The sequence below is a fragment of the Macaca thibetana genome, chromosome 7 (assembly GCF_024542745.1).
Source record: "Macaca thibetana thibetana isolate TM-01 chromosome 7, ASM2454274v1, whole genome shotgun sequence".
In the NCBI taxonomy this organism is placed as follows: domain Eukaryota; kingdom Metazoa; phylum Chordata; class Mammalia; order Primates; family Cercopithecidae; genus Macaca; species Macaca thibetana.
In genome coordinates this window covers 35,085,469-35,112,580 of record NC_065584.1, presented here as the reverse complement: position 1 = coordinate 35,112,580, position 27,112 = coordinate 35,085,469, and positions in this window count along the sequence as shown.

Sequence of the window (27,112 nt, the reverse complement as noted above, 5' to 3'; positions counted from 1 at the left end):
ACCACCATCTACACTCTTCTCAAGCAAGGAGGATAGACATTGCAGGCATGAGTTTCCTGAGAAGCAGACTCCAAGATGGATGTGAGCATAATGAGGTGTATTAGAAAGAGCTCTTCAGATCCCACCTGTAGAAGGGAAGGGAAAAAAGTAGGTTGGAAAGAAGAGGAAGTTGAGCTGCAACAAAGTCTCAACCAAGGCCTCATCCAACCCCTCTGGGAGCTCTGAAGCAGGGATGGCTCTTCAAAGTTGTCTTGAGTTGGGTTGAGGAGTCTGGAATATAGATTTTACACCCAAATGTTAACCAGACCTTGGATGTGGGCTATCCAGGAGGGCAGTGTGATCTTGGACAAGATGCTGTCTTCAGCCAAGGGCAGTTCTCCCAGGAGCTAGAGGAATAAGTCCTTTGATCTTGAGGAGTTCTGAATAGCACATCAAAGCCTCCACTCAATCAACCTTAACTTCTTTTCCCGTTGTCTCATCCTCATTATCCCATGAGGTATGAGTCCTGAGGGGCTACCTTCTATATACTTCTTCTATCCATCCTGTTCTCTCCTTCCAAAATTGCCACTGGTTCAGGTCTCAAAACTTCTCACCTGGACAGAGTCTTCAATCTGCTCTCTCTAGTCCTCTCCAGTCTATACTCCATGTGACTGTCGGAATTATCTTTCAAAGACACAATCTGAACACAGTATTCTACTGTTTAAAACTCTTCCTTGGCTGTCTTCAGAATAAAATCTGAATTCCCCTCTAGATAAAATCTGAATTTCAGATCACAGAATTACAGATCCTTCATGGCCTGGCCCCCGCTAATTCCTCTGTCCTGATCTATCCCCACTCCTATCTCTGCACTCAGCCTTTTTGCACAGCTTTGTGTTCCCTGATTGCTATGACTTGGATATGGTCTGTTTGGCCTCACCAAGTCTCATGTTGAAATTTGATCCCCAGTGTTGGTGGAGGTGCAGCATGGTGGCAGGCATTTGGGTTGTAGGAGGGAAGACCTCAGCAATGGCTTGTTACCATTCCCACAGGTTTGAGTGAGCCCTCACTCTTAGTTCCTGAGAAAACTGGTTACTGAAAAATGCCTGGCACCTCCTCCTCTCTTGCTTCCTCTCCTTCCCCTTCCACCGTGAGTGGAGGCAGCCTCAAGTTCTTGCCAGAAGCAGATGCTGGTGTCATGCTTCTTGTACAGCCCACAGAACCGTGGGCCAAATAAACCTCTTTTCTTTATAAATTATCCAGTTTCAGGGATTTCTTTATAGCAACACGAATGGACTAAGATACTGATCCTTTCGACACAGGGCACTTTGGTCAGAAAGGCCTCTTTAATCTCCACCCTTTCTGACCTTTCGTGCAGAGCTTATTCTATCCTGAAACAATATACACAACACAACCCATCCCTACTCCATCCCGAAACATCTTGGTCTCCAGCATCTCAAATGGCCCGATGCTTTGTCTACCTTACCCATGACACAGTAAGATTTTTGAGAAGAGAGACAGTATCTTATTCTTTTTAATATTCCCAACTACTACTTTGCAGTGCCTGGTGCATAATAGCTGCTCAGTAAATATTTGATGAATAAATCAATCAGTCAACCAATGAGAATAAGAGGCATTAGTAATATTATCTGAATATTTAATACTAAAACAAGATACTCGCATGAACTCATCTACTGAATAGGAATATAATCCCCACAAAGAATGGACAGACTGAATCATCATACCAGGGTAACAGCCCCCGGAGAGTGTAGGACTGTGCCCAGCCGTAATAGCCTTTTGTCTCCAAGCATGGTTTTCACCTATGCTGAGGGTCAGCCATGTATGTGTGCTTCTGGTAGCTCATGGGACATGTTCATGAATGCCCCATGATGGCTTATCTAACTTGTGCCAAGCCCCTCTAGCATGCCTTCCTGGACTTAGAGACTGAGAACTGAAAACCACATCCATTTCCAGCCCCTACATGACTACTCTCCACATCCATGGGAGAATTGGAAAACGGGACTGAGTAGTGTGAGATGGCAGCCATATAAGGGGAGAACAGAACTGGTAACTGAGGTGTTTAGTTATTGGGGGAAGCTGTGATGGTTCTATCACCTCACCCCTCATCTCAGAGACAATGAGGTGGGTCCAGGGGGTCACAGCAGTGGGTTTCTGCTCCAATAGTCATTGGGCATTTCTCCTGTCCCATTTCCTGATGCAGGTAAAATCCACCCGATAACTTATAATAAATTCCTTTATCCTTAAACTAGCAAATAATTAATATACCCACTTACAAGGAGGCCTGAAGAGTCTCCTTGGAAAAGGTCCAACCTCAGGGGTAGTAGGAGTCAGATGTGATCAACTTAAGCCAGCAGCAAAGCCTCCATGATCAGCAGGAAAATTCTGCCCCTCAGATTCAACCCCTGACCCAGCCCATGTGAGTCCTATCCAAATCTCATTCAGAACAGGAGAACTGTCAGTAAAGTACAAAGAACTGTCTATTAACACTTCGTAAAACCTTGGGGCACAACCAGCCCTGCTTGGCCACCCTGAGACCCTGCTTGGCCACAGAGAAAGATGGATTCTACTCCACTTTGCCTCACAAATCCTGCAGCTTTGACATCCCGAAAGCTTCCAACAAGAGGGAGACATCATCAGCCAGTAAGAGATGGCAGTGCTTGACCAGATGTCTGGGGGAGGCTCCAGAACCTGGGGAGCCTCTAGCTAGAGCAGCGGCTGCAGCAGAAAGAGGCGGCCCTTCCAGGGAACTTGGGTACAACTCTCCCTGGGGACTCCCAGGAACACATGGGCACAGAAACATGTTAGGGTACAGATATAAGACATTACCTAGGGACCCCTATAATATTGGGATGAGCTCTTATCTGGAAGCCTTTGTGAGATAGCCCCCGAGGGTTCCCAGAAATACTTGAGAAGACTTGTTTGTGAGCTCACCTGTGGGACTCCTTGGGGACTATCATAAATATTGTAAAAGGGTCTTTCATTTGTGAGCATATCTGAGACATGCCCTAGAGATTCCCAGAAAGACTTGGGAGAAACTGTCACTCCTGAGCTCATGAGAGACGCCTCTGAGGACTCCCACCTCCGTATGCAAGGACTCGGTGTGAGAGTATGAGCTTAAAATACTGGGGTGGGGGGGCCTTTGCAGGAATTAGATGTTCTGCATGATCAATTTGAGGCAAATTCTAGTGAAATTTGAGGATTATAATTCTTGTGACCTTCTTTTGCCCATGGGCCTGGGGCATTTATACACTTGTCTTAATGACTGAGAGCCTCACCCCTTCCCCCTTCTGAGTTATGAGTATTATTTAGGTCTGGCAATTCTTTTGTTGAGGTTGCTATCAAAACTTGCTGGCCTGGAGCCATTTTGACCCTGTCTGGTGACCTCGCATGTCACTGTTATGCTCCATTAGGTAACAAAGTTACAGTTGAACTCTCAGAAGGCAAGTTTCTGTTCTTTCTTTGGGGCACCCCCTCTTTGTTGTCCCCTTGTTATTTACAGAAAGAAATGAGAACTTCCACAAACTGGTTGGCTTGGGTGAAGAAAGGAGTGTGCAGGGGAGATGGATGGTCATGTGCAGGGCCCCTGGGTGTCCCAGGTGCCCCGTCAAGCCAGAACCCCCTTTCTCTGATCAGCTGCCAGCACCCCCCTACCTCTGTTCCAACACCAAACACTTCTACCTGCTGCAGCTCCTTCGAAGAGTTGGGAAGCGTGCCTCAGAAATCCATTTGAGAACAAAAGACATGAATAAACCATTCATAGAAGAGGGAAAATAAATGCTGAACACTTGGAAGGATGTCCAACTACACTAATAATTTAAGAAATACAGTTTAAAACCAACTGCCATTTCCATCCATTAAATCAGTATTTAAAAAAATAAAATAAAGATATCCAGAGCTAGCAGTTGGAGTGGAAAGTGAGGTTCTCACCTGCTGCTGGGGGCACTTAAAATTGCTGCAAACTTCAGCTGGGCACCATGGCTCATGCCTGTAATCCCAACACTTTGGGAGCCCGAGGAAGGTATATCACTTGAGCCCAGGAGTTCGAGTACAGCCTGGGCAACAGGTGAAACCTCGTCTCTACAAAAAATACAAATATTAGCTGGGCATGGTGGCACACACCTATAATCCCAGCTACTCAGGAGGCTGAGGCAGGAGAATCACTTGAACCCAGGAGGCGGAGGTTGTAGTGAGCTGAGATAGCACCACTGCACTCCAACCTGGATGACGGAATGAGACACTGCCTCAAAAGAAAAAAAAATTGATGTAAACTTCTTGGGAAGCAATATGTCACTATATATATATCAAAAGCCCTTAAAATGTTCTGCCCTTTGACCTTGTTATTCTGCTTCTCTGTTATTCTATGCTAAGGAACAAACCAGATTTCTGTGAGAGGAGATGCATTATTAGAGCAGTCACAAAAATGGAAACATTAATGTCCAAAAAAGATGAAACTATTAAAATAATAATACATCTATACGCTATAATGTTAACAAACTCTAAATATCACATTTCCAAACCAAGTCACTATACAACGAATTGCTTACCATACAGTATTAAATGGGGGAAACACAGGGTTCAAAAACACACAAAGGGACTATCTGACTAAAGACTCAACTCCAAAATATAAAACAATCTCACGAGTAAATAAGAGGATAACCTAATTAAAAAGTGGCAAAAGATTTGAACAGGCACCTCGCAAAAGAAGATATGCAAATGGCCAGTAAGCACATGAAAAGAGGCTCAACATTAGTAGTCATCAGAGAAATGTAAATTAAACTGATGAGATCCCACTGCACATCCACTAGAATGTCTAAAATTAAAAAGGCCAACAATACCAAGCATTGAAAGATGTGGAGCAACTAGAACTCCCATTAATTGCTGGTGGGAGGTTAAAGTAATCCAATGACTTTGGAGAAGAGTTTGGTAAGTTCTCATAAAGTGAAACAACCTCTTACCACGTAACCCAGCAATCCTGTCCTAGGTATTCAACCAAAAAATAAAAATATATGTTCACAAAAAATGCTTGAATATGAATAGGCATCACAGCTTTATTCATAATAGCCTCAAACTTGCAACAACCCAAATGTTCACCAACAGGTGAATGAATAAACAAATTGTGGCTCATTCATACAATGGGATGTTACTCAGCAATAACAGGAACAATACAACAACCTAGAAGAATCTCAAAAACATTACACTGAGGGAAAAAAAAGCCATAAAGACGTACCCATCATATGTTCCCTTTATATAAAATTCTGGAACAGACAAAAATAGTAGTCACCTGGGGGTAGGTGAAGAAGGAGAGGCAAGGGTCAAAATAACTGTAGAGTTGATAGAACAAGATTAAAAAGATAAACGTTTGTTGCTTGCAGCAAAAAGTAACCAATAAAGGAATTATAACCATTTGGGAGGTGGGGATAGAGGAGCCTATAATGAGAGCAGGAAGTCTAGCGGATAAGGTCCAACACTGATAAGCAGGAAATGGTGGTAAACCCATGTCAGGTGGAAAATACAGAAAGACATAACCACCAGAAGAAAAGACCAGAAGGGCTAGAAGACCAGCTGTCTCTGAGGATCAGGACTGGGGAAGGGAGACAGGAGGCAACAGGATTGCTTTTCATCCTAACCCCCCTGTCATTTTTATTAACTATACCATTTTCATTTACTATGTGCACTTATTATTTTACCAAACATTAAAAAATACATTTAAAACAACTGTGCATGGTGTATGGGTACCAATACTGTAAAACATATACAAATAAATTCATACAAAAAAATACTTGAAGGAAATACAGTCATTGTCTGGGTGAAAGTTTTATGATGCTATTTTGCCCCTTCTTTATACTCATCCTTTTTTCCAAATTTCCTGCAATGGGCACGCATTATTTTTATAAACAGGAAAAACCATTATATAAAGAAGCAAAATTATGTTAAGAAATACATTTTAAATGATATTGGAAATGAAGTGAAGGAAACAAAATTGAACATAAAAGTAAATTCAATTATGTAAAACAACATACATGAAACTAGAGACATTTAAGAAAATATTAACAATAATTATCTTGGAGGTGGAATTATGGCTGATTTTTTTCATCTTATCTTTCCTTTTTTCTAATTTTTTTTCCATAATAACTATTATTAAATCAGGATTGGCTGGAGAACTAAATTTGATCTCTCTATTGGCTTCAGACCAAAATAATAATGTAATGTCTTCGCGTGGTACCAGGCACCTAGAAAGCCCTCCACGAACACTTGTGGCATTAAGGGAACTGACTGTAAATGAGGTTTACTGGTGACTGCTTCTAATTGAGCCCGTTCAGCTTCAGTCACTCAATCACAGCATTTGCTTGGTGCCTACTGTGTCCAGTGACCTGCACAAGAGACTGTGTGGGTGTTGGAAGCAGAGGCTGCAGGTACTCTGACCTTGTTGTGTGGCAGACCAGTTCGCAGAAGAGAATAAACAACCACACATAAAAACAGTTGGAAAACATGCCCAGAGACAACAAATGGATACATCTAGCCTGAAGGGTTGGGTATCCTGTCCCGGCCAGCCCCACCGTGGACATCCTTGGTGGAACCAAGACGGCAGCCTCTTCTCTCTACTCCCTCTTCTCCCATCTCAGTAGCCACTACCCCTTCTGTGACGCTAAAACCAACAGAGGCCCTGGAAAGTCAGTTCAGTTCCTCTCCAGTCCCAGGAGGGGAGAGTCCTCCAAAATGTCCAAGACAAAGATGAATAGCAACAAACACCTGGGATTCTTTACCATTTGACCACACTCAACTCCAGGAGGGCTGGGCTTCATCAGTCATTCCATGGGAACAAAGAAGCCAATAAGGAGGAGAAAGGGAAAGAGCATCCTGAGATCTCTCTGGAAATGCTCTCTACGGGAACTCTGAGAAATCACCAGTGTGTTCTCTGGCCACAAGGGTCCATCTCTCCACCATTGGACAACAGGCAGAGGGAGAAGTCACAAAATTTTCTGATGGTCCAGCCAAATTCACCAGTTACCAAGAAACTCTCAACAAGAAATACATGGAATGCACATGGGTGCATAGTATGATCCGTATTTCAAGCGTTAGAACATTCCATGGCTGTTCCTATCTCCACCTGCAATTCCATTAAGACCAAAGGAAGTGTAACAAGGTGTTAAGCTGAAGGTTTGCCTGAGAAACCATGATACAATAGACATGACATTCCAATGTGCCAGATGATGCACATTTTCAAGGAAAGAGCTAAAAACTTATTACAGAACTCAAGCTTATCACCCACACCTACATTGAGGGTATAAAGTGGTCTGGCTTTTCAAGATTAAGGGAGAAGATTTGTGAAGAAAATTCATCTGGAAAAAAATTATTGATGTGCTGTGGGCCTCACCCTTTCCAAGGAGAGTGAGAGGTACCTGTCACTCTTCTCAAATCTTGTGAAAGGGGCTTCAGGGAGACCACTCAGAAAGCTTGGTACATGTCTGCTGTGATGGGTGGACACAGTAGACTGTCAGGGAGAGATAAGTTGCCTGGCTTCTCCCACTGTGGAAGAAAGGAGATGTTTCTGCAGCCTTAGGACTGACCTACAAACTCTCAGAATGTGGCTGGGCAGGGATACCTGAGAGTGTCCCTTGGACCAGTTGTAAGCCAATGGTACAAGGGAGGGCAGATGTGGTCACAATGGGCCCTGTCCAAGAGGGGCCACTTCAAGGGGTGAGCAATCCTCAGCAAAGAAAAGCTGAGATGATTTCCAATACCTATGAGTTGTGGGCATGCTGGAGGGGTGGCTACCCTGGGTAAGGAAGCTGCAGTAGAGGGCAGAAGGAAGGACTCCTAAGGACCCACAGTCATACCTAAGAAAGAACATCAGTTGCCCAGAGGCCATCTTTCCATGCTGCCAGTCAAGTAAGGCTTCAGATCTGTGCATCTTAGCTGAACATCCGCTCTGAGCAGAACTATTCATAAACTTTGACTCTAAGATTAATGAGACTCATGTTTGCCAAACAAAACTGATCATACGAGTTGCAAGAAATGCAGCTTTCTATGTCTCCTTGCTAAAGATCCTGGAAGTCTATGTTTTTTTGTTTTTTGTTCTGTGTTTTGAGATGGAGTCTTGCTCTGTTGCCCAGGCTGGAGTACAGTGGTGCGCTCTCGGCTCACTGCAACCTCTGCCTCCCAGGTTCAAGCGATTCTCCTGCCTCAGCCTCCTGAGTAGCTGAGATTACAGGCACATGCCACCATGCCCAGCTAATTTTTTTGTATTTTTGGTAGAGATGGGGTTTCACCATATTGGCCAGGCTGGTCTTAAACTCCTGACCTCAAGTGATCTGTCCGCCTCAGCCTCCCAAAATGCTGGGATTATAGGCATGAGCCACCACGCCCGACAAAAGTCTGTGTTTTTATATCCACTGTATAACCCTTATGATCTGCTGTACCTAGAAGACAAGAATCCAATCTAGTGTTTCCCAAACATCTCCAGTGATTTCTTTAAAAAAAAAAAAATTGGGGGCCACCCCACCTCTTCTTAGAATGTCCAGAAGCTGACATGTTCAGGAAGTTGAACTCCCCATGTGATACTTTTCAACAGCAAAGTGTAGTTCATTTTGTGCATCCCCTCATCCTGTGAGAGGAAACTGAGGGTTCACCAGAGGGGTAGGGGGGTGGGTGATTTTCCTAAAGCCTCACAATGGGTTGGTGGTGGGAGCGGGACAAGAACCAAGATCTCTTAACTCCCAGGACAGTCATTTCTATCTCCCCACAAGCCCCAAAAGGTAGTGTGGGCTTATGAAACATCCTTTAATCTTCATAAAAGGCAAGTCTTCTATGAGGTAAGTATTTTGACCCTTACTTTACAGAGGAGCCCAGAGCAGGTAAAACGGCTTCTCCAGGGTCCAACAACTCAAACATAGTGGAGCTAAGATTCAAAGCAGAGCCCTCCTGCCCCACACTCCGCATCCACTGCCTCCTCCACCACAGGACCTCTCCCAGTTCCCAGCAGGCGGCCTCATGGAACTCAAACTCACCTGTGGGGAAGCTCGTCCACTTTCCTTTAGTTATAGACTGCAAAAGAAATAAAAAGTCTAGGTTAAAGTGTTCCCTGGGGCAAACTCCTGCACAAATCTTTAGCTAGCTGATTGCTTCCCCAGCCTTCTAGAAAGATCTTAACAAATTATATTTATAGTTGACTCAGAGAGCGCCAATTCTCTCCTTCTTTGGGCTCCAGCACCTCTATCATTAGACTATCACCATCATATTCTCACTGTGGGCAGAGTGAGAATTTTTAAACTTTTTGCTGGTTACCCAAAAGCCTTGATACCATTACACCATCTTTCACTGGCTGTGCAAAGAGAAAACCACTTCCTCGCTCTCCTCAACGGCTTGCATATTTAAAAGTTAGTTGCCAAACCTCAGTTGTGTTGAATTAATTGCCTCTTCAGCTGACCTCTCTTCCTCTCATTCATGGCGGGAACAAGCAAATGTAACCAGAGTCATCCTGTGCAGAAAAAGCTGCCGTCTCGGGTGAGGACGCCTCGCAGTACGGACACCACCACAGGGTGACTTCTGAAGGCCACTCCCCTGGACTCAGTCTCTGCCCACACATTTTCCTTTTCATCCTGAAGGCCTAAATTATTCTAATGTGTCCAGGCCCAGTCCTGTAGCTAGTGGTCATGCTTGAAAGTCATCCAGAAAGAGTGCCTGAGTTGCCCTTAACAGCCATATTTTCATAGTCTTTGCTAAGCATGGTGTCTCCCAAAAATGATTCACGGGGGACTCTAAGTGCATTCTATTTTCTAATAACCATCTCTGTCTGCCAGTTCATTATAGATGAACTAAGATACGGACGAGTGGTAAACTCTTATGAAAGATTACCCGCTGTGTGCCCAAAATGACCACCCTGACCTTAGCAATATTAATCCCTGGCCCGATTTTGCTGAATGTGTCATACGCATCCTCAGGTCACTGGAACTAAACACACTGATTCAGTGTATTTTTCTATCTATATTAAGCAACCTGTATGTATAGTTTAATCATGAGCATGAACCTTTGTATCCTGGAACTCAAACATAAGATGAACTGTCCAAAGATCATCTAATCCACACCCTGCCTCTCCAAAGGCACTGACTAAATCATTTCCAGCAAATTCCTGCAACCTCTTGGTTAAAAAAAAAAAAAAGAAAGAAAGAAACACCTTAACTCCAGGAATACAATGCCAAACCTTTTTCTGTAATCTATGTCGGTGCTTAGCAGGTTTTATAAAGGTCCTCATGCTGTTGTGATGGATTTCCTCCTTTTACTTTAGGATGAACAGAGAACAGCCCACCAAGTGAATAAGGCTGATTTACCATCAGTAAATCATGAGATGGTGCCTGTGTTTACACTTATACTCTCCACCAAGGATCTGTTTATTTAATTGATGGCCTCTGCCTTCTTTAAAGGTTACTCTGGTATTTAGCATGGTGTTGAGAGAGCCTGAGAAGTGATAAATTATACTTACATTTACCCTTTTCCACACCACCACCATCATACGGTTGCAAACCCCTACAGTCTAGACTCCGCCCATTTGTGCTGCTTAAATCACTTACCTCTACGGAAAGCCACAGGTGACCCCCACTCATCGCCAAACTTAATGATCTCATCTTGATTCTGATAGGGCTTGAGCTCTTTAAAACATTCATGTGAGGAGCACTTGAAGGAACCAGTGTTGTACAGCCTAAGAAGACACTCAGGGGAACAGAATACCAGTGTTCTGATTTGCTTAGAATGACCCTGTAGTCATTTTTCTATTGCTGCTGTAACAAATGTAGTGGCTTAAAACAACACAAATTTATTATCTTTCAGTTCTGAGGCTCCAAAGCCCCTAAAGTCAAGGCGTCGGGAGGGCTGCATTCCTTTCGGGCTCTAGGGAAAAGCCACTTTCTTGCCTTTTGCATTTTCTAGAGGCTCCCCACATTTCTTGGCTTCTCACTCCCTTCCATCTCCAAAGTCAGGTCTTTCTCACATCCCATTACCCTGATACTGACTCTTCTGCCTCCTTCTTCCATCATTTAGGAGCCCTTGTGATTATGTTGGACCCACCTGTATAATCCAGGCTACTCTTCCTACCTTAAGGTCAGCTGATTTAGCAACCTTAGTTCCACCTGCAACCTTAATTTCCCCTCATCATGAAACATTACATGTTCTGAGGATTAGAACATGAACAGTTTTGCAGGGCCATGACTGCAGCCCCTAACTAGTAGAGTTAGGGCCAGTAGACAGGAGTTACTGAAAGTCCAATTTCAGTCCAGCAAAAAAAGTTCAGGAAATGAAGAACTTGTTAATGGAGCTGCCCAGAGGAAGAATTGACTGCCTTTGAAGATACCCAATCCCTAATTCTTAGAGGGTTTCAGGAAAAGAGCCACTTCATCATAACTAAGTGGTTACTACATGCCAAACACTCTGATAAGCACTCATCCTATCTTACATCTCCAGCTTCATGAGAGTCCTGTTAAACAGCAGTTATTATTTTAGACAGGATAAACATGGTGCTCAGAGAGGCTCAGGTGAGCTGCCCAGCTCTGCCTGGTATTCACTGTGTAAACTTAGACAAGTTACTTAACCTCACCAGTCCTCAGGTTCCTTATCTGTAAAATGGGTAGAATAATGAAACCCATCTCAAGAGACAAAGGCCCCATCTCTACTAAAAATACAAAAAATTAGCCGGGCGAGGTGGCGGGTGCCTGTAGTCCCAGCTACTCAGGAGGCTGAGGCAGGAGAATGGCGTGAACCCGGGAGGCATAGCTTGTAGTGAGCTGAGATTGCGCCACTGCACTCAGCCTGGGCGACAGAGCAAGACTCCGTCTCAAAAAAAAAAGAGAGATAGAGGCCGGGTGCAGTGGCTCACGCCTGTAATCCCAACACTTTGGAATGCCGAAGTAGGTGGATCACTGGAGGTCAGGAGTTTGAGACCAGCCTGACCAACATGGTGAAACCCCGTCTCTACTAAAAATACAAAAATTAGCTGGATGTGGTGGCGTACACATGTAATCCCAGGTACTCAGGTAGCTGAGTCAAGAGAAGCACTTGAACCCAGGAGGTGGAGGTTGCAGTGAGCCAAGATCATGCCACTGCACTTCAGCCTGAGTGACAGAGTGAGACTCCATCTCAAAAAAGAGAGAGAGAGAGAGATAATTGTGAGAATTAAATGTGATAATAATAGCATAGAATGCATTTGTTTATTGAATATTATATGAAATATGTTTAGCATGGCATCTGGCTCATTGTAAAGGCTCAGTAGCTCTCACTGTAATTCAGCCTAGTAGGGTGTAATGAACTCCTTGGGCATTTGCCCAGCACCTGGAAACCCCCAGGAGCCAGGGCTGTGGGCCTCAGACAGCCACGTTTCTCCTATGTGTCTCTGACCTCTCAGCCATGACTGGTTGGACCAGAAGTGAATCTTTTCATTCAAGCTGAATTAAGAGCTGTTTTGTCCATGTAATTTGGAATCAGGCTCCTGACAGACATTTTCAAATTGACACATAATTGTCCATATTTTGGGGGTACATAGTGAAGCTTTGATATGTACGATGCACAGTGATTAGATCAGGGTCATCCATCATCTCAAACATTTATCATTTCTTTGTGCTGGGCCCCGCCGGACATTGGACTCAGGGTTTGTGTGTTATTTTTCCTGGACTTGGGTGCTGTGGGACATTCATTTTTCACTATGTGCACTGAGAAGCAGAGAAAAATCAGCCCCCAGAGAGAGAGGATGGAGGCGGTTGCCCAGAAAGGAGCTGAGAAGAGAGACGGAGGGAGCCAGCAGCTCTCCACAACCTCCTTTCCTCCCCTCCTGAACCCACCCCATTCCTACTCAAGGGTGTTGAGACATCTGTGGCCTCCTAAAATGGCCCTCTTTCAATTTCGTGGCCTTGAGTGGGTGTCTGTTATTTACAACAAAAGAGCCCCAGTGCACAGGTGTTCACAAACATTTGCAGACCAAGGGAGCTGGAAGGAAACCTGCAACCCCTCTCTTCTTTTGCCCCTCAGAGGCATTGTGGGGAGAAGTTAGGGAGCTCTTCCAGGTAACACTGAACCATGACAGGGCCAGGGCCAGCACCTAGAACCTCCTGGCTGCTGGAGTTGAGCTCTGCCCTCCACCCCTGGCTGTCTCTAAATCTGTTTCTTCAGCTCTATTTCTAAGAGTTTGAGAGGTTGACATGACTGAAAGGGGGAGTGGAATTGGGGACTAGGAAGGGTCCCAGGGTCTTGGAAAGATTTCAAAGGAATTTTCTCATTGAGAGACCAAAAAGCCCATTCAAGAGGCTAATTTTGATGCAAGATCTGGAGCTCTTCCAGCAGCACCTGGATCTGCCTGAATGATGCAGGGAGAGAGAAGACAGGCATCTATTTGCATATATGCAAACAAGGCCTTCCACAGCTGTCCAGAAGCCACCTCTGCTCAAAGCGCCCCACTCGGCGGCTGGGGACTTCTTTCATCTGTCTGCTCAGCCTCGGAAGACAGAGAGACAGGCTTGCCACAGCTTCCCACCAAGCTGACAAGGGCACAAGAGTCATCCTGACACCCAAGGGCTGGAGGAGCAAAGAGCTTACACCTCCCCAAAGCCCTGGCAGGAGCAGGCAGCCAGACCCGTGGTCCAGGGTTCTCTTTGGGAGGACTTCTCTGTGCTATGCCAGCAGGAGAGCCACCACCCTTCTAGGGGGCTTTCTATATCTTCCTGTCCCTGGGCCATTCCTTCTCCCCTGCTAGGACTTTGGTCTCCTCTTCCCTCAGACTGAGCCCATTCTGGGGAGACGGAAGAGACCAGGCAATTGGTCTGGGCTCTGGGAGACCCAGCGCAGCCACGGGATTCTCTATTACCCTAAGCAAGCCTCCACCTCAGTTGTCCTCTCCCATAAAATTCAGGGGAGGGGGCAGGAGGGCTAGAATTCATACTTTTAGCCAAGAAACTCTTTCCCCAACAAAATTTTAGATGGAACACTACTCAGTAAAAGTGATGCTGCTCTGGTGGGAACAGCACTGGGTGGGTGTCATCAGCCCCTTGCCCCATCCCGTTCATCCCATGGTGCCCCGAGGCTCGTCAGAGCACATTTTGAAAACCACTGAGTTTACTGACTCCTAAGATTCCTTCCTGCTGCCAGAGTCTGCAATTTCTTCTTTTTTTTTTTTTTTTTTTTTTTTTGAGACGGAGTCTCCCTCTGTCGCCCAGGCTGGAGTGCAGTGGTGCAATCTCAGCTCTATGCAAGCTCCGCCTCCCGGGTTCACACCATTCTCCTGCCTTAGCCTCCTGAGTAGCTGGGACTACAGGCGCCCACCACCAAGCCCGGCTAATTTTTGTATTTTTTTAGTAGAGAAGGGGTTTTACCATGTTAGCCAGGATGGTCTCGATCTCCTGACCTCGTGGTCTGCCCGCCTCGGCCTCCCAAAGTGCTGGGATTACAGGCATGAGCCACCGTGCCCGGCCAGAGTCTGCAATTTCGAAACCAGTCACAGTCCCTGATGAGAGCGGGGAGCGGGAAAACAGTGGGCCTGAGGAGGGACTGATAAGATTTTAGTGGCAAGCCCTGAGACCAGCCCCCGAGTCCTGTGGGCTAACACAGCCCTCGGGTTCATGTTCCTGGAACTGCTCTCAGGAAAATTCTGGCAGAAGCCTCAGCTTCCATCCACACCTGTCCTGGCCCCAAGGCCTCAGGGGGACTTCTAGAGCCAGGAAACCTCCCCTCTGAGGGCAGGGAGGGAGGGCCTGCCCCTCCAGTGGGCCCTGGGCCTCCCTCTCTGCCTGTCATTATCATTGTGTCATTGTGTGCTTCTCCTTTCCTCTCCTTCCCCTTCTCCCTCCTTCTTCTCCTTTCTCTCCCTGCCACACACACACACACACACACACACACACACACACACACACAGAGTCAACTTGTTACTGCCTTCACTCTCTCCCCCTGTGCCCAGCCCAGTCCCATGGACCCTGGGAAAGTACACGAACAATACCTGAGGAAGGGGATCAGGTATCCGGGCAGGGCACTGGCCTCTACAAAACACACAGATGGCTGCTCCCCAGGCTATTCTGGGCTTTCCTTTCTTGCCCTCCTCCCTCCCTCCCTCTCCTCTCTGTCCCCAGCCCTAGGCCAGCTCCCAGCACCCCTACTTCCCTGACGAACATCCTTCTCCTTCCATTTGCCCAGGATGGCAGCGAACTAGCCTCAGACACAGGAAGTCTCACCCCCCTCTAGGCCTCAGTTTCCTCTCTTCTGGAAAATGAAGGGTTGCACTGACAAGGGGTGTTTAAGCTTTGGGGGTGTCACAGATCCCTTTGAAAATCTGATGGAAGCCAGGCAGACACACACACATGCACAATTTTATAGACAAATTCAAGGAGCCCTGAAGCCCAGCCTTGGTCTAGAGAAAGGCTACCCAGGGATCTTGTCCATGTTCATGTTCTGAGTCTGGCCCCTGGCCGGGCTCCTCCACACCATACCAGCTGCACCTCCTCATTCCCTGGGCCGGAGTCACCAAAGGAGTCACAGGAGGACCAGCCAGGCCAAGCAGCCACCCTCACTGGCCATCCCAGCTTCCCAGCCTCTCCCCTGCTGCCTCCCCACCACCAGCAGAGGGGCCCTGCTCCCTGCACAGCTCCCCCAACCTCCGACTTGACTGTAGCCCTCCCCTGACTGCTGCAGCTGCAAGAAAGAGGCAAAGATGAAGTGGGGGAAGGAAAGGAGGAGGAGGAGGAGGAGGGGGAGGAGAGGGAAGAGGGAGAGGAGGAGGAGGAAGAAGAGGGGAGGAAAGGGAATAGGTCCCTCAGTAGGCAAGGTACAGACCAAAGGAGCTGTAGCCTCTAGCCCTTCGTCCTAACCCGAAAGGGGGCTCAGCCTGTCCTAGGAGGTGTGGTCTACAGAGCACCCACTCACACACCCTTAGCATCAACCTTGGCCCAACCTGGCCAGCCTCCCACCGTCATAGCCAGCAGCAGGCTCTAAGCGACAGAGCCTGCTCTGAGAGCCAGGGACCTCCTTCACCACCCCCACTCCCGAATCTAACCCACTCAGAACAGCTCCCAACCCTCCCCTGCTCAGGACCCTTCGTGGTGCCCCTGTCACTTCCAGCAGAAGCTGCTGCTTCCCCCATTCAAGGTGCTCCAGGCTGGACCTCAGCCCCAGGCACTCCTGCGTCATCTTCTAAAACTTTCCTGAGGAAATAAGTTCTGCTGCTCTATTGCACAGGAGGGTGACTATGGTTAACAATAACGTATTGTGTATTTCCAAAGAGCTAGAGGAGAAGATTTTGAACGTTCTTAACACAAAGAAATGATAAATGTTTGAGGTGATGCATTTGCTCATTACCCTAATTCAGTCATTACACAACACATACAGGTATCAAAACATCACACTGTATCCCGTAAATGTGTGCAATTATTGTGTACCAATTAAAAATAAAATAAAACTCTCCTCCATACTGACCAGCCTGGACTACTAGCCACATTTTCTTGTCTCCACATAGGTGCCTGACATAATCTCTTTCTTCCTCCACCGAAACCACCTAAGGTTTAAATTAGCTCAAATGCCACCGCCTCTCTGAAACCTTCCTAGCTTTCTCTCAGGTTGGAAGCACCCTCGCCTCTGAACTCTCATAGCACGGTGTCTGGGGGTGCTTGTGGCCTTTACCACATTCTCCTCAATTTCCACAGGTAAACTTCAGAATCTGAGATGATACTGCTATTACTGGGAGCCTGTTGTGTGCCAGATACAGGGCCAAGGGCTTTACCCGCGTTGCCTCATTGAATCTTCCCACAAATGCAAGCTAGAAGGTGGCTATAATTCCCTCCATTGAGAGGAAAGGAAAAACAGGCAAGCCACATTTCTATGACTCCCAAGCCAGGGTACTTTCCTATGCCCTGTTCTGCCACCTAAGTTTCTTGAGGAAACTTACGTCTTAAGGGTAGGAACATGTTCACCTTTTATTCTAGGACCAAGTTTTTATTGCCATATTGGTGATTACATGGTTGAGGAGAGGATGGTAGAAGGATGAGAGAGGAAGAACCATATGTGCCATGCACTATACACATGTGATTGTGTTTAATCCTCACAGCAACCCTACAAAATAGGTGTCATTCTCCCCATTTCTCAGACAAGGAAACTAAGGCTCATGAAGGTTATGTAATATTCCTGCCACTGGTCATCCAGCCTGTGAGTGGCATTGCCAGCCTTCTCTCAAGGGTTCTCGGGCCCCAAAGCCACCCTCCGTTGGCAGACTCACAGTGCACACCAAGGCAGGGGTGAGCTCGCCTGGGGCCTCTCTCCAGTTGGCAAATGGATCACCGAAGTTAGAGCCCAGTGATTTTTGTAATTGAAAGTATTTTCTTTCTGACTTCCATTATGTAATTGGAAATGTATTCCCAAGGGCAATAATTTTGGCCTCAAGACATAATTAAAAGCATACAGGAGTGCAATGTATATTTTTAAATGGCATAACTAGAGGAAAGCTAATGATTTTTTATGGCACAACTGAAAGATCCCCCCAGAAGCTGCGTTCCATTCCCCTCCAAAGCTAGATCCAGGTTGAGAAAGGCAGTCCTCGATTCTGGTCCCTTAAAATCAAAGGATATCAGAATAAGGATCACTGAGGAAGATAAAGAAAAAAGAGAAAAACAATCAAGAAAGAAACTAAATAAAATCAAAGGATAGTTATAAACCACCAGTTTTAAGCCCTGGGCTTTTAGGTGTTGTTTATAAATAGTTTTAATCTGTGAATGCCTGTTTAGGGATTAAATCTAATAATGTATTTTTTTCAGAGTGCTTTTTGAGCTCTTTAAGAAGAAAGTTTGTCATTTTGCCCCAGAGAAACGTGGAGATCATTTTCATAATTTATGATTTCTTTAAGTGCATAGTGAATTTCCTTTAAGAGGAACACAGGGTGGCCCACCTAGAATAGATCATGATTAATAATGCAGCAAGACTTGAAGGATTTGGGTTTTAAGTGAGCTGTAGTAACCCGACAACAGAGATGGGTAAAAGCCTAGCAGCCCAGTCCCTTCCCAGCCAACAGAACTGCCTTCCTCCCACGAGCACCAGGGAAGGAGATCTGCTTCTGATGCTGCCGGCGCCATGCCCCAGAAGGAGAAAGATCTGTGCCTATGTGGCAAACTGTGCTCCACTCCCCACCCCACTGGATTTTCTCTTATCCACTCATTCACCCATTCACACACTCAATCATTCGTTCAAGGATCCCTGTATCCATCCACCCATTCCCTTGCTGAACATGATCCAGGCAGTTGGTATTCAACAGTGAACAAGACACAGTGCGTGCCCTCAAAGAGCTAGTCTGATCAGGGAGGCTGTCAAGAAAGCTGACAATGAGCAGGGGGCATCAGGTGCTGTATGAGAGGGATAGGTAAAACATGGAGGTTGGAGACTCAGAAATGTTTGTAGGTGGAGAGTGAGTGTATATGCAAGACAGCTCCTGCTTGGGTGGTTGGGGTGGCATTCTGGAGATTCCAGATAGGAGATCTCCATTCAACCACATTGACAAAAGTAAAAAGATAAGGTTAAAGTGGTTCATTGTGGGAAATGAGGGAGTGCCTTGTGGGAAACGAGGATTGTAAGAAAACACATAAAAAGGAATCAGACAGAAGTTTAAGGAGTTATCTTTCTGGAGACTGCATAGAAGATGGAAGCGTAATAGTATGGTTTAACAGGATCCAAGAGAGTATAGTTTAACGGGATCCAAGCCTACACATCAAACAAAGTGCAAGACTAGTTGCTAGAAGATCTCAGGCTCTTTCTCACAGGTTAAAGACTCCGAGCCCCTGACATTGGCTCTTAGCTTCAGAAAATGGCCCTCTGTGTGTCATGTGGCAACTAGGGCTCCATGGGAGAGTTTGCCCTAGATCTGGGGTGCAGCCTGGGTCGCAGTGTCTAAGACACAGGTCCCAGACAACCTCAGCCCAGCATCCCTAGAATAAACGGAGGCGGGTTTGCTCAAATTGCCCTCTCCACTTGGAAAGCCCATCCCCAATCCCAAATCACTGCTGTCAAAGTCTTATACATCCTTCAAGGTTCTGCTCCAATGCACCTCCTCATGAAGCCCTTCTACAGATGGTCTCCCTTCCTGTGTGCCTATGGGACCGCCTATCTGTGGTTCCATCCTGAGTTAAAGGCAACAGTATACATGCTATTCCCCTCAGTTGGCCAGTTGCTTCCACTGGGAAGTTCTAAAGTTGCTGTCAAGTTTTATCCTCCAAGTCTGTAGCCACATGAGACAGTGAGCTGTGTCCATCAAAATGGCTTGGATGACCACTCTGAACATGCACCTCGGTGGACACAGAGGGGCCAAGGGTTTGAGGAAAGCAGAAAGGGGAGACAACGGAGGGTGTGGGCCCCTGTATGACCCTCCTTAGCTCCTCCCAGCCCCGAGGGAGGCTCTCTGGAATTGTGTTTTCCCTCTCTGTTTTGGGTTGAGTCTGTGTTTAGTCCCTGGCGGGGATGGCATTATTTTCCTCAAGGTTTCAAGGGGGTTGGACAGCGTTTCATATTTCTCTGTTTGGCAAATAGTTAGTCCCCTGCCTCCCCTCCCAGGAATCAGGAATCCCAGAAATTAAAGCCGGAGGGACTCAGGTTTCTTTCTGAGGCGAGGCCGCTGCAGCAGATGCCAGTTGGACCCAGGAAATAGCCAAGGGGTGGGGGGCACCAGGTCTTGAGTTTTCTGGTAGGCAAGGGAGGGTACAGCCATGGATAAAATGCCGTGGCACTGTAGAGGGCAGGTTTGGGCTCCCTGCCTGGAGCAGAATAATCTTTCTTTCAAAGCTGAGTTGGAGTGAGCAAGGACCAGCGGCAGCCATTCCACTCTGTGCTGTGGGCACGTTTCTCTTTGGGTAAAGGGGAGACAGAGCTTTCCATGCTGGAGAAGGGGATGGGAAGGAGCAAATCCCAGCAAAGGGAAGCAGGCCCAGCCCAGATGCCAGCAGAGAGGGAGCAGGAGCAGGAGGAGGGGATGGGAATGAGCCAGGCTTCAGCACAGAGGCTGGGAGATGGCAGGCGGGCGCTTGCGCGCAGAGCAGAACTGACACCTGGATCTCAGCTTGCTTCCCCCGGAGAACACTTTAATGAGGCTCACAGCTGTAATATCACAGAACAAGCGTTAACAATGCTAATTACCTGAAGTTTAGCCCGAACATTCCTAACCCACCCACCTTGGGGACACACTGTTGTTCTGGCCCTGCTAAAAGCGCTGATGGTTCAAAACATGGACTGAGGCTTATGACGCAGATGTGACAGCAGAACACCAAGGCAGGCCTGGGTGGGGGCAGGTAGGGTAGTGTGTGCTGCAGGCTTCAGGGATGCCCAGGAATGGACAGAGTGTAACCTCCTGGTCATGATACCAATGTCCCTCTGCTCTTCTTAAGAGTAACCCAAGGGAGAAGCCCCAAGTGGAGATCAGACTCCCTTGGCAAAAGCCGGGAATGGGCTACGTCCATTTGTGCATGGCAGAGGGTCACGGGACTGAGGTGACCTCCCATCATCACTCTGCACAACCTCAGAAGACACCCCTGTGCCCTTCCCACCATCTAGCCCCAAAGATGGTTTCAAACTGTTGCATGTTTTTTGAAGCAGCAGAATCACCAATAGAAGACGCAGATCAAATTGGAGCTGTGCTGGTCACTGGTTTCAGTTGAAAGCTGGAGCTCAAGGCTCTAGGACTTCCTTCCACCCCTGTCCCTCGAGACCTCTGGGCATCCCCAAATCACTCGCAGAATCCTAGGCCTCTGCAGAATCTGCTTGGAAAACCACTGTTCTAGAACAACATAAACCTCTGGCCTCATCGTGTCTGGGATTAAACCATGCCATTCCAAGGCACTGCATGGAAACACACTTTACCAGACACCCCAGAGGGCTCCTGACTCAGGCCAACTCTGGGGGCTGGAAGACAGGCGTGAGCATCTGGTGTGTGTACACCTCGATCTACATGGCCCCTTCCCCAAAACTGCCAAGTTAGGGCTGATTTTATAGAAACTCTAGAAACTCACGCCTGTATCTGTAAAGTCAAATGTCACCTAGTCAGATAAGACAAGATCTAGAACTTCTGATTCCTCTCTCAGTAGCCTTTCTGCCAAGCCAGGGAGGGGAAACCATATTATATCTCTATCGCAACCCCACCCCTCAGACTCCCACTACTGCCGGGTGTTGAGCCACTCATCAACATCTTATCCCACGGTCCCTTCTTCCTAGGCCTCACTACCTCGCTCTGCCACCATTCCAAGCCTTTGCCTCTCCCCCAGGGAAAAAGCAGAGGAAGGCCGTTCTGCTCTGTGTTTGATTGAATGTAACTTGGATCCCTCCAGTTTTCCCCGCTGATAGTTTGGATGTGTGTTCCCGCCAAATTCCGTGTTGAAATGTGATCCCCAGTGTTGGAGGTGAGGCCTAATGGGAGGTGTTTGGGTCATGGAGTGGGGGGATCCCTCATGAATAGCTTTGTGCCCTCCCAGCGGTAGGTAATGACTGAGTTCTTGTTCTGTTGGTTCACACTAGAACTGATTGTTAAAAAGAGCCTAGGACCTCCCTCTGTCTCACTCCTTCCCTCGCCATGTGGCACACCTGCTCCTCCTCAATTGAAAGCTTCCTGAGGTCCTCACAAGAAGCTGGTGTTGGTGCCATGCTCCTTGTATAGCCTGCAGAACCTTGAGCCAAATAAACCTCTTTTCTTTACCAATTACCCAGCCTCAGGTATATCCTTTAGTAAACGTAAAATGGACTAATACCCCTTCCCTCCTCCATCCCTCTGACTCGGCAATGTCAGTTTCTGGTCTGCGTTATAATAGTTAACTTTCTCAGGCCCACCAGAACATGGCACGTTTACTGCCTTCTCAAAAGCCTTCTCAGAAATTGGTGAGATAAAACTGTTTTCGTCTGTTTGGGCTCCTGTAGCAAAGTGCCATAGACTGGGTGGCTTATCAACAATCAGCCAAATTTATTTCTCACAATTCTGGAGACTGGAAAGTCCAAGATCAAGGTGCCAGCAGATTCGGTGTCCAGCAAGGGCCTGCCTCCTGATGGACAACCACCTTCTCCAGCTTCACATGGTGAAGGGGTAAGGGGTCTGTCCTGGGCTTCCTTTATAAGGGCACTAATGCCATTCATGTGACTCTGCCCCCCATGACATAATCACCTCCCAAAGTCCCTGCTTCTAATACCGTCACCCTGAGGGTGGAGATTTCAACATATGGATTTTGGGGGACATAACATTCATAGCATAGCAGACCAGGATGCAATGCCGGGTTCCCTGGGGTTAAAGCAGAAACATGCACAGCTCTCCATGCAGATGAAAGGCCTGAATGATGTGGGTGTCTGTGTAATCTGCTGCTGCCTGGACTTTGTTACATGAGCCTAAGTCCCCCCGATTGCTGAAATTAGCAATTCAGCACTGCAGGTCCAGCTGTCGCTTGAAACTGCTTTGGGTGAAGGCCTGGCCTTTCCCCTCTGGTCCCTGAATGCAGACATCTCTCCCACTGCAGAGATCGCTCAACAACCTGCTCAATGGCCCATGCCTGCAGCAACCATCAATGGCTCCTCTGCTGAAATAACAGCCCCACATTATGCTTGGAAAAACAAAGGCTGAAGGCACACGGATGACTCATTAAAGAACAGTGCAGCACTCACTTAGGGGAGGAATAAGAAGTGACATGGTGTCTTCCCCCTGCCATGCCCACCTGTGTCTTACCAAAATTCACAGTAGATTCCAACTAAAACTATGTTGACTGATTGAGACCAGGGAGCTCGTATTCTAGTTCCATTGATTTCCCCCTTGACACCGTTCATCACATGTTGTATTATTAGCTGTCTGGTGCCTGCCTCCTTGGCAAGACTGTGAGCCTCATGAGAGGTGGAGCTTTGTCTTCTCTGCTGTAGCCCCACTACCTAGCATAGAGTAGAAGCCTTTATTTATCGATCTAAAATTTATTTTTGGAAGACTGACTCTTAACTTGCAGCCTCAGGAAACCAATTCCCGCATGGACCAGGAGTCCTATACCCAGAAGCTGTTCCTTGAAGGCTGTTGCTAAGCAGACTCTGGAGACTCTAGGGGCAGATACGTCCTCTGTGATGCCTCTTGCTCCTTGCCCAGGGCAGCCAACTCACTGCCTTTATGGAAGGCAGCTGAGAGGGAAGGAGCAATGACTCAGCTGGCTTCTAGACGGGTCCTGCACCAGAGGTCTCTCTCTCCCCCCAACCGTATTCCCCCACCTCTGCTGTGAGTCATCTCTGAGTCATCAACCTCCCTTCCCCCAGAAAATCTAGGGGGCTCCCTTCAGGATGCCCGAGGATCTTCTCTGAGGGGTCTCCAGAAAATGAGCTCCTCTACTCCTGCAGCTGAAGCTCTCAGTTAAGGCCTGAAGCTATGCTGCCTGCTGTGCCCATGAAAGCTGTCACTGTGACTGTGGCTTCCCTGGTGCCATGTATGACGTGGCGGGAAGCCCATCATCAGGCAGCAAGTGAGACCTGGAATTTGTTGCTCCAGGAGTCTCCTTGCAACCATGAAAGCACTAGTGTTTCTCTGGAGCCTGATGCACATGCATGTGTGTTTCTCTCTCTCACACACAATGCAGTCCTACTGCACACCCCAACATGAAAGGCTCTACCCCCACAGGATCTCTACATTTGCAAGTGAGGTCCTAACTATTGGTAGGGAAAATAAGAGTTTCCAAGAGTTTTAAAGGCTTTTATTTGTTTACACATTCTCTAAATTGCAGACAAAAGATTCACTACGTGGGTAGTCAACATTGCTAACCAATCACAGAACAAGATACTAACCACAGCAAGGAAGGGGTAGGGGCTTATGACTCAGTCTTTGAGAACGTGCGAGGGTTCCATGGGATATCGAGGGGTCCCAAAGACAAAGGCTGCTCGATCCCCACGTCATTCTTCATCCCATCAGCGACAGGTCTCCCTCCCAGAACCCTGTCAGGACAGGAGAAAAGGCAGCAAGAGAGGTGGGGCGGTCCTGGCACGTGGGCCACCAGTCTTCTGAATGAAGAGCGAGTCCCGGGTCTGCTTCCAATCTGTAGGTTCTCCTGGAGACTGTCACAATCTGGCAGCTCTCTGGGAAGCAACAGAACCGGCATGTCCCCTTAGGATGGCAGGAGATGTGGCACAGCCTCAATCTCCAACACTGAAACACAGAGAGCTTGATACGTCCCTTAGGGCAGAAACATCACAGCACTTCACGTTAGGAGTCATGAAAGAGTGGGAACCTGACACACGTGGGAAGGGCACATCCCCAGAGGACAGAGGGCCAAGGCGGCACACACACCTACAGACAGAGACCACAACCACATCACAGTAAGGAGGAGGACAGCTAACGGGGTGGGAGGCGGGAGCTTTTTGTTTGTCTGTTGCTGTCGTTGCTTTTTAGAGAAACCAGGGTGAGCCAAATGGAGATACTGTCTCAAGACCATTACACACAACTTCCCAAATCTGTAGCCCTTTTCTGTAACCTCATGAAAGCTGTGTCAGACTCAGTCCTGGTCTGAAGTACCCAAGCAGACCAAGGCAAAAACTCATCCACAAGAGGCAATGCGGTATTGGGTTCCAAGGATCAGTGGGGAGGGCCTTCAAAGGAGCAAAAAGGGAAACCCTCTTTCATAGGCATTTCTCTCGCTGGAGCCCAAATCTCTTGGTCATTCTTTTATGACTAAGAGTCTCAGAAGGAGTTGTGGGTGTGGGGTAAAAGAGACAAGCAAGCATGTTGGAATGATGGGGATAAAATGTTGCAGTGGCTTCCCTCTCTGGTGCCCACACCTGGAAGAAGTGATCCCAGGTTTGCGTCATATCTGCAGGTCTAGAGACATCAATGGAGGCAGTAATTGGAGATCTCAGTGCATTTCCAGGGTCCCCTTTCCCAAGGCAGTCTAGAGCAATGGAGGGGCAGTACATTCCTAAGGCTGTGAGATGCCCAGGGTCTCTATTCACCAGCTGAGAAAGGGCAATGAAGACTAAACGCACCCCTTCTGCAAGTCCACACGCTCTCTGACTCAACCAGAGGGCATCCAAGGCCTGGTGGAACCTGTGCGGGCCTGAGCTTCCTCGTGGAGCAGCGGGTAGGCAGCTCCTTCCCAGGGACCTCGTCGTCCTTCCTACCGCAGAAGCCACCTGTCAAAGCCCACCCGGAGGAATCCCAGTGTTCATAAATGGAGGTGCCCTCACCAAAGCCACTGGACCAGCCTGTCCGTGAGAAGAGACACAGAGGGATTTCAGCAATGAGAAGAAAACCAATTTCTTTCGGCTTCTTAGCAGGGATGTTCCATGTCTTGGCTATCAAAGAGAGAAACTGGGCTTAAAAATTGCCCTCACCCTGAACCCACTTGGCAAGGGGAGCAGACCTGGTTGAGGTCTAGTTCTGGCTTTTGTGAATCGACCATGTGACACAGACAGCACAGCATCAAGGCGGGAGGGTGCCTGATCAGACTGTGTTCTCAGACTGAGAGCGCACTCAAGGGCAGGCAGGAGATGGAGAAATCTCAGAGCTCAGCCACTGGCTCTCGAGGTCCCAGGCTCATCCCTCAAGGAGCTGGGGGCCTGAAGGCTCAGGGTCCACCACTGGCTGCCTGGGGGCAGTGCTGCCAGTCTGGTGTGGAAAGGGTCCAAGTCAGAGGCTTTTGCCTCACCCCTTCCACCAGCAGGGCCATTCAGAGGAGCCTTGGCTCAAGAGAACCTTGCCCACAGGCTTTCAAGTAGGTGAGTGGACCAAACCCCTTCATGCTTTTCAGGCTCTCACGCACTTTAAAACCAGACTCACAGCCAAGCCTTGTGTCCCTGGCTACCTCCACAGAGATCACCAGAATTCCCCTCGCTGGGAGCTATGTGCCGTCTAGGGCCCCAGAGGAGCCTTCCCTCGGGCCAGCCCCACAGAGAAGCTACAGCTCTGAGCCGACATCCACACATGGACAGATACATGCCTTCCCCCAAGCCCAGGCATTTTGCTTGAAAGCGAGCTTGGTGTGGCTTCTTCAGGGAATAACTCAAAGCTGAAATGTGGCTGTGACACGTGTGGAGAAAAGGAAAGATGAAACAAATGGTTTATTCCTAATGCTGTCAACACAAACAACTGACAGTCTAAGCCAGCATGAAGCTAGGATCTGACAAGCACCTGGCCAAAGGTGAGCATGGAAGGTTTGCTGAAAAGCTCTCTGATGCCGGGTTTCATCCCTGCACACACCAGCAGTGCCAGACACGGGCATGGGGCAGCTGACCTTGCTGGGGTCTGGTGGAGTGTGCCCAATCTGTGCATGAAGCCCCCTCCACCCCAGTAGTCCCCCTCTCTGCTTTCTCTAACAGGGACAAGACCACTGTGGGGGTCATTTTCTGCCTCTGATCAGGCCCTACCAATTGCACCTCCCTGTCTTCCACCCCAAGAACCTGCAAGCAGCACTGGGGGCACTGGCTGCCCAACACACTCCAGCCCAGGTGCCTTCATCAGTTCACCAGTTTTAATGCTGAGGATGCTGTCATCCAAGGGCATCTAGTGCTTGGAAAAGCAGATTAAAGGGACTAGGCTGAGGTCATCTGTTTTCTTCCCCCGACCCCTCAACCTCCACAGGATGGAAATCACTGGATGCCTCCACCTGCTTGTCTTCTACTGAGGAACACGCATCCTCAGCAGAGAAACCTACATATACATCTACCTTCCGTGGTGGCGCGATGCTTGACCTATAGTCACGATTCCTTGGCAGAGCTTAATTTTATAGCTGAAAAGCAACTTGAAGGCTGGGCCAGGATGTGGTTTGTTTTCCAGCCTCTACAGGACCTAGAGCATTGCCTTGCACATAGTCGATGCCCTGCCAAGGGTTTTAATTTAGCCAGTAACAGCCTGCCTTGCAATGATTCATGGCAGGCAAAAGATGGGTTCATTTTCCTTCAGAGGAAAAACCCCCAGAGTGGACAACCATGGCAGATGAGTGGGGGGCAGCTCGGATGGACTGTGTTCCCTTTCCCGGCCAGAGGAGCACAAGTGCCCCCTAAGCATCTGACCATTCATCGCAAAAGCAGGACCCATCTGCTTTCCCAAACGCCATGTGGACCAGATGCACTGGTGAGCCAGGGACGCCCTGCCTACCTACCCCGCCTCTCTCCAGCCACCTGCTCCCCACCT